The sequence below is a fragment of the Monodelphis domestica genome, chromosome 3, assembly GCF_027887165.1.
Source record: "Monodelphis domestica isolate mMonDom1 chromosome 3, mMonDom1.pri, whole genome shotgun sequence".
In the NCBI taxonomy this organism is placed as follows: Eukaryota; Metazoa; Chordata; class Mammalia; order Didelphimorphia; family Didelphidae; genus Monodelphis; species Monodelphis domestica.
In genome coordinates, this window is record NC_077229.1 from 320,851,691 (window position 1) to 320,863,841 (window position 12,151).

General features: G+C 39.5%; 1 protein-coding gene across 1 annotated transcript in view; it reads right to left on the minus strand.

Moving 5' to 3' along the window:
- The window catches only part of SLCO5A1 (solute carrier organic anion transporter family member 5A1), a 423,356-nt gene extending 411,479 nt beyond the window's left edge, over window positions 1-11,877 (minus strand). Inside the window, exon 1 of the mRNA XM_016431474.2 lies at window positions 11,612-11,877. The gene's annotated coding sequence lies outside the window, so the exon portion shown is untranslated. The remainder of the gene's footprint in view (window positions 1-11,611) is intronic.
- Window positions 11,878-12,151: the final 274 nt, after the last annotated feature.

The window sequence follows — 12,151 nt, forward strand, 5'->3', positions numbered from 1 at the left end:
TTTTCTCCCCCGTTAAAATGTATACTCTTTAGCGCCAAGCTCCTTTTGCTTTCTTTGTCTCCTCAGTGCTTAACAGACTTGTTAGACTGACTGAGCCATGGCTTCTGCTCCACTGTTAGACATAGGAAAGACAATTATATTAAATTTGAGGTCCAGCAGCCTCATACTCCAGCTCCCTCAGAGGACTAAGTTAAGGCTCTTTTCCATCCCTTCCGTGCTACGGGTTGTCCTAGGTAGGTGGCTTTGGCCGGGGACAAAAGAGGCTTGGAGGGGGCGCACCCTGCAATCATTTACTTTGGAATTCAGTTTTCATTTCTGCTCAGTGCTTTGCATATTGGCAAGCTTTGGAGAAACCCTGGGTCCTAGTGCCTTCTTGGAAAGAGTTTAGCACTTCGTAGGGAGGGAAATGACAAGTAAACAGATCATTTAGTCCAAATTATAATATGGATGTGTTTCCCCAGGACCAAAGAGCAGCTCCGAATTTTGGTCCCGAGCCTCAGTATTTACAAAACAATGGGAGCTGTTCAGATGGAAAGAGAGTAGAGAAGGTCTGAGACCCAGCCAGGTGGGGGAGGGAGAGACTGTTGTTAAACAAGTTTATCTTTAACAGTCCAAGGAGAAGAAGCTGTTTACAGCTGGTTACACAAAGACACCTCATCTTCCTGAAGAGCCCTAGGCTAGAAACCTGGGGTGGAGGAGACCAACTGGAAAATACCAAGCTTGGTATTTTGGCAGACTAAACTATTCACGGGGGACGAGGGCCAGGCAGTCAGACCTCCTTTTGGTCCCTTTGTTTTTGGAAAGGGGTAGGAGGTGGGAAGCAAGGTGGAGGGGGTGGGGAAGAGGAAGTAGGGAAGACTACTGGATCCTAACTGAGCTCTGGAAGGGATTGTCATCAACTCTGTCAAAGTCATTGTCCTGAACAGACTCTCACCTCAGTGGCCACAATCGATCATTCAATCAATAAACATTTACTAAGTACCTACTAGGTGCCAGATATTGTACTAAGCTCTGGAGATGGCAAAAAGGGGGGAAAAACAACCTCTGCCCTTGATGGAGGAGATGAGATGCAAGCCAATACATACAAGCATATTACTATATATAGAATAAACAGGAAATAATTAATAGAGAGAAGACACTAGAATTAATAGGTGTTGGGGAAGTCTTCTGCCAGAAGGGATTTTATTTGGAACTTAAAAGAAACCAAGGAGCTGCCAATGTAGATAAAGATTCTTAGGGGTAGGACTTTAGGTCTGATCCTAAAATCCATCTTGGCTCCTGAAGATTAGGGGGTAATGGAAAGGAGGGAAGGACATAACAGTTTACTTACTGGAGGTAAAGAAGGTGGGGCCTATTCCTCTCATCTATTTTATTATTAGCTTTCCCTGCTCCCTAGCTCTATTTACTTGCCCACCATGTTGACTAATGCTTGATTGATATTTACTAATAAAACCAGTCTCTTATGCCTTCCACTCCTTCCTAACAGGCTTTCAGATAAGTTATCCATTACTGGACCCAGTGTCTGCCTTTGGGGACTAACCACATGTTTTTAGCAAGGTAAGATTCCCACCAGGTTGCCCCACTCTTCTTTTGTACTCCCTACCTGCCCTTCTCTCAATTCTTGGTGACTCACTTCAGCCTACTATTCTGTAAATGACCACTCCAAAAAAATAATAATTCCACAGTCCAAAAATTTTACAATCCAGAAAAACAACTGGTGATGTAAGAGGAAGAAGATAGGGTGTCCAAAGAGGAGGAAGAGAGACCCTAATCAACCCCTCCTTTGATAACAAAGTGACCTTATACCAAATAAATGCCTGCTCTCCTGTTGAAGTGGTTGTTTTATCTCTGGGCATCTGATTTCACCCACTTCTTGGACCAGCAGATGCATTTCCTGTTGCAGTGAGTTAGCAGCTCCTCATAAGTACCACCATCTTCCTACCCATGGATTTTTGAACAACTCACTAGTGGGGATAGATACTGGAACTGTGATTTCTTAGGTATAGGAAACCCTCAGGTGAGGAAACTCTAGGAACACTGGCCATTCATCACCTAGTCTTAAGAGTTACCTAGTGCACCAAGATTTGCAACTACTTTACCTAGTGCACCAAGATTTGCCACTACCTTACCTAGTGTACCAAGATTTGCCACTACCAGCCAGTAGGTGTTAAATAGCAAAACTTAGAACCAAGTCCTTCAGGGCTGGAAGCCAGCTCTCTCTCCATTAGGCCTGGAGGTTCTCCATATGCTAAGCCACACTGGCTCTCAGTACTCTTTCCTACTTACTAAGAAAACTTGTACTATCTAACCCCAGACAATCATTGTGAGAAAACTGCTTGTTATCCCTTAAAGCCAGAGTGCAGAAACACCAACTATAATCATTATTCTAGGCTGTGTAGATTTGGGGGAGGGGTGGAGGTTTATGGGAAAGTCCTGTTCCCACCTTTTCACTTTAAACTTGAACCATCTAATCCTTTTCTTCAGACCTGGAGGAGGTCGGGGTGGAGAAGTGGAGAAGAGAAGATGAGGAGGAGGAAGAGGAGGACTAGGAGGAAACATCAGAAAAATGAACTGGTAGGTCCAGACCTCAGACCAGCAACTAGCCTGTAGATTGCTCTGGGTCTGAGAAGGAACTGAGCTGTCTCTATGTGTCAATGACCCTGAGGGGTGGAGCTTTCCTTTGGTCCGTAAGACTTATCTAAGCCACTTGAAGATTAGTGGGGGTTGGGGGGTGGAAAGAAAGGAGGGACAGACCCACAGACTGACAATTACCAAAGGGAACACCTGCTGGTAGTTTGGGAAGGAACAAAGAGAAGGTTACTAAGACGTTGGCACAGGAAGGGACCCGGGAGCAGTTCTAAGAGGAGGGAGCAAGGTTTCTACTTTCCACCTTCTTTCCTCCCTCCTAGGGAGAAGGATTCGAGCTCAGGGAAAATAGAGTGATTCATACCTCATTTCTTTCCCCCTTTGGGGTGGGTGGGGATCTCAGCAGATCTGGGTGACTGGAATGGAGCAGCTGAAGGTGTTTGTTTGACTTTTAGGAAAGTGTGTTAAATTCGGGATCGATTTGAAATTACAAGGCCAATTAAATGCCCGCAGATTTAGAGCTGATTGGGCTTTGAAGGTTTTCCACTGGGCCCTTAGCCCTCCCAAATTGTCTCTATCATGCAATGAATGACCTCTGACTTGCCCTGTCCTCCAGAAAAGCCCACAATGGTTACTGAGAGGGGGGTAATCGATGGGTGATTATGCCGTGAGGCTGAGCTCTGGCCAAAGCTGGGCTGCTCGGGGCTGGATGGGGTGAACTGAGCTGCCGCCTCTTGTGGGCAGGAGACCCTGAGGTCTCCCTCCCCTCGGGGAAAGGACAGCCCGGATTCAGAGAGAGAAGCTCGCTGCAACAAGCAAGGATCCCGGCGTTGATATCCCTGAGCGGGCAAACCAGGGCGGATAACGCCGGAAGCCACCTCCTACAGTTGCAGGGATTGCTACCCGACCAAGAGGATGCACAGTCATCTGCCAGCTGCCCTGTTGCTGGAGCATCTGCTCCCCACTTCTGAATAGGACCTTAGGGAATTTACACAATTACCCCACTGGGGGCTACTATGCTACTGGCCAGTTTGAGAATACATTTTGTCCCTTCTAAAAAAGGAAGGGGGATGGGGTGCAGAGACAGTGTCCTGAGATGAAGGCTTAGTCGATCTTGATTTGCAGTGGTGGTGATTAAGAATGATAGATAGTTCTATATTTTAAGTGAATAAAAAGGCTGCAATTCCTGAGATTGTCAAATTATTAGCCAACCTTGAAACATCAAATTATAAAAACGAAGAAAATTCTAAAAACATTCAACTGTTTGAAGCCCTCAAAATTATTACAATAAATAAATAGCCTAAAAAACCCCCCAAAACTCACAATTCAAACTGATTCGGAATTAATGTGAAAAGTACCATTTGACTCAATCTTTTAAAATACTAAAGGTAGCTGTGACATAGGATATACAGAAATAGAAAACCAAGAAAAACATTAAAAAAAAATCTTCCTGGAAACAGGGAAGATCAGAGTTTAAGTCTTGCTTCTTATTCATACTGGTTTGGTGACCCTGAGTGAATTAACTTCAGAGTATGTAGAGCTACTAAGACTATACCTTTTTTTTTTTTATTTCACTAGCGTTTTAAATCACATTTTCTCCAATTACATGTAAGAACAATTTTTAACATGTTTTTCTGACATTTTGTGATCTAATATTTGTGATCTCTTTCTTCCTCCTATTCCCCACTCCCAGACTAAGTAATCTGATAGAGGTTATACATGTGCTATCATGCAATACATATTTGTATACTAGTATGTTATGAAATAAATATCTCACATACAAGTAAAAACTCAAAATGGTATGCTTCAATCTGCATTCAGACTCTGTCATTTCCTTCTATGGGAGTGAAGAGTTTTTCAACATGATTCCTATGGAGTTACTAAGACTACAACTTGTAAAACATGGTTGATGTGCATTAGTAAAGGAAACAGAGTTCCCAATACCAATGAAATCATGGATGCGGTACAAAAAATGTTGCTATTCCCATGAATTGCCACATATCTGCTTGCTTATGAACAGCAATACAAGGGCTTTTACTTGTTTTAGTACTAATATTTTATTACTGAATCTCAATTAGAAGTATCCTAAGAGCTAATTTAGTCTAAGGTGTACCTGGACAATTATCTCCTAGTCTCCTAGATAGCACCCCCAAAGATTTATCCATTCTGTACTTGGAGACTTTTAATGAGGAGACTAAGACAGAAGGAGAATATAGGTAAAGAACTTTGCAAATCTTCAAAGCATCATAAAAATGATAACTATTGTTAATTATTACCTCCAAAAATACTTCATTCTACTATTATGTTGGTTAATCCTACAAATCAGGCATTTCAAAAGATTTTAGATTAGATTTAGATCTAAAAGACTAGACCTTTTCATAAGTACACTACAATATTAAGATTTTTTTCCCTTTTTTTCTTTTTCTTTTTCTAGGGAACATAGGAAAGGCTTTACTAGATCCAACCCAAGGTCTTTCTAGCCCAATCTAGTAAGTATTCATTTGGCAAAAGGAGGACTTGGTTTTTATGGACTTAAACTTTTTGGTTTGTTTGGTTTTTTGTTTTTTGTTTTTTTGGTAGTAGACTAGATTTAATCAATTAACAAGTGTTTAATAAGTGACTATTTTGTGGCAGATACAATAAATAAAACAATCCCTTTTCACAAGGAGCTTCATTCTAATAAGATGGACCTATAGTTTTATGAAATTTCAAATTCATTAATTTGAAAGGGCAGGAGGAAGACTAAAGGAAATGCATGTGCCACGATCTAAGGAAAGGGAAATAAATTTAAATGAATTATTATGGAAAAATAGAGACCATCTTGTAGGATCAACAGGATACTGGGCACAGTGGTTGAAGTGCCAGGCCTGGAATTGGGGAGACACAGGTTCAAATATGACCTCAGATACTTCCTAACCATGTGGCCCTGGACAAGTCACTTAACCCTGTTTTCCTAGCCTCCTTGTCTTTCTGACTTAAAGCTGTCACTAAGATGAAAAGTAAGGATTTAAAGTAAAAACCAAACCAAACAATTTTAACAGGATATTGTAGCCACCAAATAAGAGAAATAAATTTCCTACTGGATGAAGTTATTTTTAAAATAGCATGTAACTCAGGACATGAGCAATATGGAAATATATAATTTATGAAAGTAGCTAGCTAGATAGATAAAACCTGGATCAAACTATTTACTGGCTTGAAGAGAGGGAGAGAAAAAATCTGGATTCTAAAGTGTCAGAAAGCAATTGTCAAAAAGTTTTCTATATGTAACAAAAAATAAAAATTTAAATTTAAAAATAGCAAGTTGACTACACAAGATACAATATATTTTATATCTGAAATGGGAATTTGGTAAGTTTAAAATAGAAATTCACCTATTCATATGAGCTAGTCTGTCCAACAAAGAAAATAGTAATGAACAATCACTAAAAAATTTTTTTTCAGCAACATGGCCAAAACAAGTGTCAACCTGGCAAGTAGAGAACTATCTTTGGAGTACTGACTTTCTGTCATCCCTTGGCACTGTGACCCTTGGGATGTCACTTATCCTTTCCTTGACTCTAAGAAACTCTTTAAACTTTAGATTGTAGAATAATTGCAGATTTGCACTGGTAAAAGGAGTTTTCTTCCTAGAAATTCCCTACACTTAAAAAATCAGAGATCCTGACCCTGACAAAAGCCAAATATTTGCCAAAATATGATAAAAATTGCTCTTTGTGGTATGGTGGCATTGCCTCACTAAGCTACCAAATTTTGGCTTTATATCTGCATATAAAAGTGTTAGAACCACAAAACATCCTACTTTAAGCTACAAACAACATGATCCCCTTTCTTTTCATGCTGAGAGATTTTGGAACATCTCAGAGTATTTTTTCTATGTCATACTATCTTCAGACTAATTTAATATCAGCTATACATTACAGAATATTCTACATTTTAATCAGAGAATAGTCATTTACAGCTGATTTTTCCTTTGTCTTTACATTTAAAATTTGTCTACTTCTCTGATACATCATCAGTCATGTTGACTTCTCAAACATTGTCCTTCTGGTAAGAGGGGAGGGGTCAGGAACCTAAAGGCAAGAAGAATAGACTTGTGGCTAGTTTGTGCTCCTATGGCACATACATGTACAGGGGAATTGGGAATTGTTTTCTCAGTGGGTCCAAATGTAAAATTAAATAAACTATCAAAAACCTAAGTTCTTGAATGATTGAGACTTCCAGATAACACCTGGGGAATGGTTTCAGAAACCCCATACTAAGTACTGTGAGAGAAACTCAACTCGTTTCAGAAGTTCTTAACCTACAGTCTGGGAATATATTTTTACTGTATTTGAAATAATTGGTCAACTTTGTAATCCTATGTACTTTGGGTTATGTGTTAAAACCATGAGAAGTGGTTCATAGGCTTTACCAGACTGATGAAAAAAAAAAGACTGACTGAAATTTTGTTTACTTCATCTCATAGTTTAATCCAGTATGTACATTTCCTTTTTTGTTCTCCCATCTCTCTCTCTCTCTCTCTCTCTCTCTCTCTCTCTCTCTCTCTCTCTCTCTCTCTCTCTCTCTCTCTCTCTCTCTCTCTCTCTCTCTCTCTCTCCTCCCAGTTTTATTACTGGCTTTTTTCTATTTTTCTACATAGTTCTCTCATTTAGAGTATATTCATTTTTCTGCCACTAAGAAATTCTCCCAGACCCTTTCAGTTACTACCTTCTTTGCTTTTACATTTTGTTTCCTCTTTTTGTAAGAATAAGCATTTTCTGTTTTTCCCTTCTCTATCCTCATTCCCATTCTATCCCCATTCCCATTTTCATTTTCTTTAGTTTTTTCTTGTACATAATGGATACTGCTTTTATTTTTTTTACCCTTACTTTGTTTTAGTATACTAAGTATCCACTCCACAATAAGGTCCAGTGCTAGACAATTATTTTTTTTTTTAAACCCTTACCTTCCGTCTTGGAGTCAATACTGTGTATTGGCTCCAAGGCAGAAGAGTGGTAAGGGTAGGCAATGGGGGTCAAGTGACTTGCCCAGGGTCACACAGCTGGGAAGTGTCTGAGGCCAGATTTGAACCTAGGACCTCTCCTCTAGGCCTGGCTCTCAATCCACTGAGCTACCCAGCTGCCCCCGACAATTATTTTAAATTACTTACCCAGCGTCACATAGCTAAGAAGTGTCTGAGGCCAATTTGAACCCAGGATTTCTCATTTCTAGACCTAGCTCTCAATCCACTCAGCCAATTAATTACCCCTTTTCCCAATTTTTTTAAGAGCTTAGCATTGTATGCTACATTTAGTATTAAATAGACATTTAATAAATGTTCATTGACAATTCATTCAAATGGAAGTACCCTTAGCACAAGGCCTGGCACATCTTAGGCACTTAATAAATGCTTGTTGATTATACAATAGACTTTAGTTTGTCAACCCATATTAAAATATAATCTTTTTTTCTTTTTATCCCATTGTCTGTCCTTTTTCATTCATTTTTTTCCACTTGTGTCTCACATTTCCTATTATTTCACTTTCCATTTATACTCAGTCAAGAGAGCATCAAGTCATTTTTTTTACTTTCTCCAAGGATCTGAGACAGCACAGGACAACTCCTTCAGTGCAGTGAGGATGAAATATTCTCTTTCCTAGGGGATCAACCTGCTAGTGAGGATGAACTTCAACAAACCTAGGTACACTGGTCTTTGCCTGAGTCTATAATAAAAAAGCCTTTGTACATGGTAGCTAGCTGTTGCCAAAGATTATATTCTGGTACCATGTTCTTCAAGAATCTAGTGTCACCTCCACTATGAAGAAGTGTCAGAGTGTACCTTTACTGGAGGGTTATTTTCATAGGTCGTTGTTGTTGTCCAGTCATATTAGTTGTTCAGGCATATCTTCCTGACCCCTTTGAGGTTTTCTAGGCAAAGATACTGGAGTGATTTGCCATTTCCTTTTCCAGCTAATTTTACAGAGGAAAAAAAAGAGGCAAATAAGGCTAAGTGACTTGCTCAGGGTCAAACAACTAGTAAGTATCTGAGGCTGGATCTGAATTCAGGAAGAGTTTTCCTATATATTCATAGATAGAGAATTGGAAGAAACCTCAGAGGTCATCTCTTTATACTAGCCCCTTCATTTTACAGATTAAGGAAATGAGGTTCAAGGAGGCTAAAGAAACACCAGTAGCAGAATTAAACCTAGATTCTCTGACTTCAAAATTAAAGAACTCTTTTCTCTAAAGAATTTTCTGGAAAGAAAGAACTACCAAAATGTAATTTGGGATCTGTTTGTTTTTTAAATTAAAAATGACAAATGTGAGTATTTTTTAAAGAATGAATTGATAAACCATATAAATTGCCTTTTTATGCACTCTGCATACATATAAGCTGGTAGATGGCATTACTAGACTAAAAAGTGATTCTGTCCTATGAGGTGCCTCTCAGATAGAGGCAGTCAACCCTTTCCTCCTTTTCCCAACCCTGAAATTCTAAAGAGAAGGATGAGCTAGGCTTAAAAGAAGGGGTGATGTGAAAGATGACCCTGCCTGAGGAAATTCCCCACATCATTCTATTCTCCACATTTTTATATAAAGCAGTTTTCTGATTGAATTAAAATCCCAGATGTAGTTGATATTCTATAAAATCCATTTGGGCTAAGAAGGACTCTTGAACAAAAATCTGTCCTCACCAGCTTCCCACAGTTTTCTTGTGTCCTTGCTTTGTTAGGGGGTCTGCTGGAAGCAGGATCTAGTCAGGGTTTACCAGAAAGTTGCCACCAGAAGGAGAACAGCTGGACCATGAATGTAATTGATGGCTTACATGGGCAATAGCCTCTTTGGAGTGTTTTCTCTATAGGCTTCTGCCAGAGAATGGGGGAGGGAGGATAGCATGATCAATCACTGCCAGGAAAAAATCTTCAGACATCAGGTTTGGACAATCCAATGTTCTGAGAAAGGTTTAACTAATCCAATAGGCACTTGTAAAACAAAACAAAAGAAAACAGGAGAAGCCTCCAGAGTGGAAGGACTGAAGAAGACCTTTCAAAGATAACTGGGACAAGAATCAAGTAAGTTAGAGCAGCTGTCTCCTAGAGACCAGACAGGTTGCTGTTCAGTGCCACAACCAAAATTTTAAAATGGGGCGTAAAGGAGTTTTATTCCTATTAAATAAGAAACACAAGAAATGCCCACAGGCTCCCCCAGTGCCTCCCAGGATTTGGTCATCACAGCCTGGGTGGTAACATGCCAGACTCAGAGTCCATTAAGCTAGCTATAAGGAGCCTGGATCTGAAGCTGCAGATGTATCAGGGGAGATGAAGAACCCTTTCCTCCCCCTCTAGCCTCAGTGTTTTGTTTTGTTTTAAACCCTTACCTTCTGTCTTAGTATTAATTCTAAGAAAAGCAGCATGGGCAATTAGGGTAAAATGACCTGGGTAATTATAATTTTAAATAAAGTAACCATAATTTTTTTTAAATGCCTTCAAAGGAGAGGTAGATAGGTAGCATGGAATAGAAAAGTACTGACTATCAAAAAACATCCTGTATGGTAAAAAGTATGCTGGACACAGGACCAGAAAACCAGAGGATAATAGGGGAAAATGTTAAATTATCTTTCACAAGATCACATTGGTTTATAATTGAAAGAAACCTTAGAGGCCATCCAGTCTAACCTTTATTTTACATTTGTGGAAACTGAGATTCCTGGCTAGGATCACATAGATAGTAAATAACAAGGTTTTACACTACTATTCTCCATGAAAGTTGGGGTCTGAACTCTTTTACTAGCTTTTATTTTTTTTTTAGCTTAGCCCTTAACTAGCTAACTATGGGACTTGAAGAAGGCCAATCCCCTCATTTTACAGATAAGGAAACTGAGGCCCACAAAATAACTTGCTCAGGGTCACACAGGGAGTAAATAGAGGCAGGATTTAAACCTAGAACCTTGAACTAAATTCAGGGTTCATTCCACTGTACTACAGTGCCTTTCCATGTAGGTTTGAGTATGAATTGTCATATTTTAGCTGGACCATGAGTTAAGCCTAGAGAACTTTTAGGCAAATCTGCAAAATGAGAGTTAACTGAAATTACCTCTAGGCTGAAAACTTGTATATGTAGATTTTTTGACTATAGACATCCTTGACCAGAAAGAAGAAACTCATTAGAAAGAAAGAATAGCAGAGAGTTTTTGGAGCTGCCAGATTAGAAAATCCTCAATGTACAGTACTTCAGTAGCACAAGCTTTTAAAAATTCCAATATCCTCTTCTAGCCCTCAGCCATCTAAGAACCAGCTTCTTAGTAGGCCACCATTCTTACTTCCCAAACTCATTCATTAAAAAGGTATTAATGAACTAGCCTCTGATTACAAAAGGCAATATGGCAGAATAAGGAATGCTCCCAGCTCACCCAACCCACTGGCAGACACACACACAAAAAAAGATTATTTAGAATGATTTTTAGATCCATTAATATTCTTAGTTGAGTACTACATCTCAACCAACTATTAATACTTCCTTCCATATTTTTCATTCCTTCCTTCCTTTCTTTTCTTTCTTTCCTTCTTTCTATTTTCTTTCTTTTTCTCTCTCTTTTTTTTCCTCCCTCTCTCTTTCTCTCTCTCTCTTTTTATTTCTTTTTATTTGTATTTAGGAGTTTTTTTTAAAGTCCTCCAAAGCCAGAATTCTTTTCCATGTCAACCCTCACAGCAGTAATCATCACTGTCTGAATTTATGGGGTAGCTTCCCTGTGGCTGTACTTTTTTTCCTATCAATTTTGGCATAAGAGAGATTCCACAGAGAGATTTAGAGTAATCATAATGGAGATCACCTGGTCATCATCATAAATATCATCAACAAGCATTTATTAATTGCTTACTCTCTAGCACAAGGCCTTTGGGGATACAAAAGTAAGGCATGTTCTTGCCTGCAACAGGCTTACAGTCGGACTGGGAAGAGCAAACACCTACACATAAAATAAAACATTATAAGGCAGTATAGAGGGCTAAGTGTCAAATGAATGGTACAGACTGTAAAGTGCTACCAGGGTTCAGAGAGGGTGAGATCACTGGGGAACCAGTCATAGATCGTGCCTGCCTGCAGAAGGAATCCTTCAGGTTCTTCTTGGCATTGCTCTTCTTCTACATGGAGTGATTCAGTCTTCAAAGCTGTTCTGGAAACAGGCTGTGGCCACAGTTTGTATGCTGGTCAGCCCAGTCCTGATGGGAATGTGGAAAGGGGATGTTGACTGGGTCAGAGCAGCAGCTCTGTGCTCTAACCAGACCCCTCTCACTGAGCTGACAAAGCAGTCCATTGTCCAGTGACCTCACAGAGCTGAGCTCAGAGCTCTGGAATGTGCACCTGAGTCACTAGCCTAGACATGGTGGTTCTCCACCCATTTTCACACATAAATATATATTTCTTTTTTTTTAACTTTATGCAGATATTTTATACTTACCAATTACCTGTGATAAATTTCCTCATAGGTTTTCTGAAGTTATACACAGACATTTCTAGGAAAGATTCTGAACCACTGTACTTATGATTGACATTGCAGGGACCTTTCAACCCTACCTATGGTCCA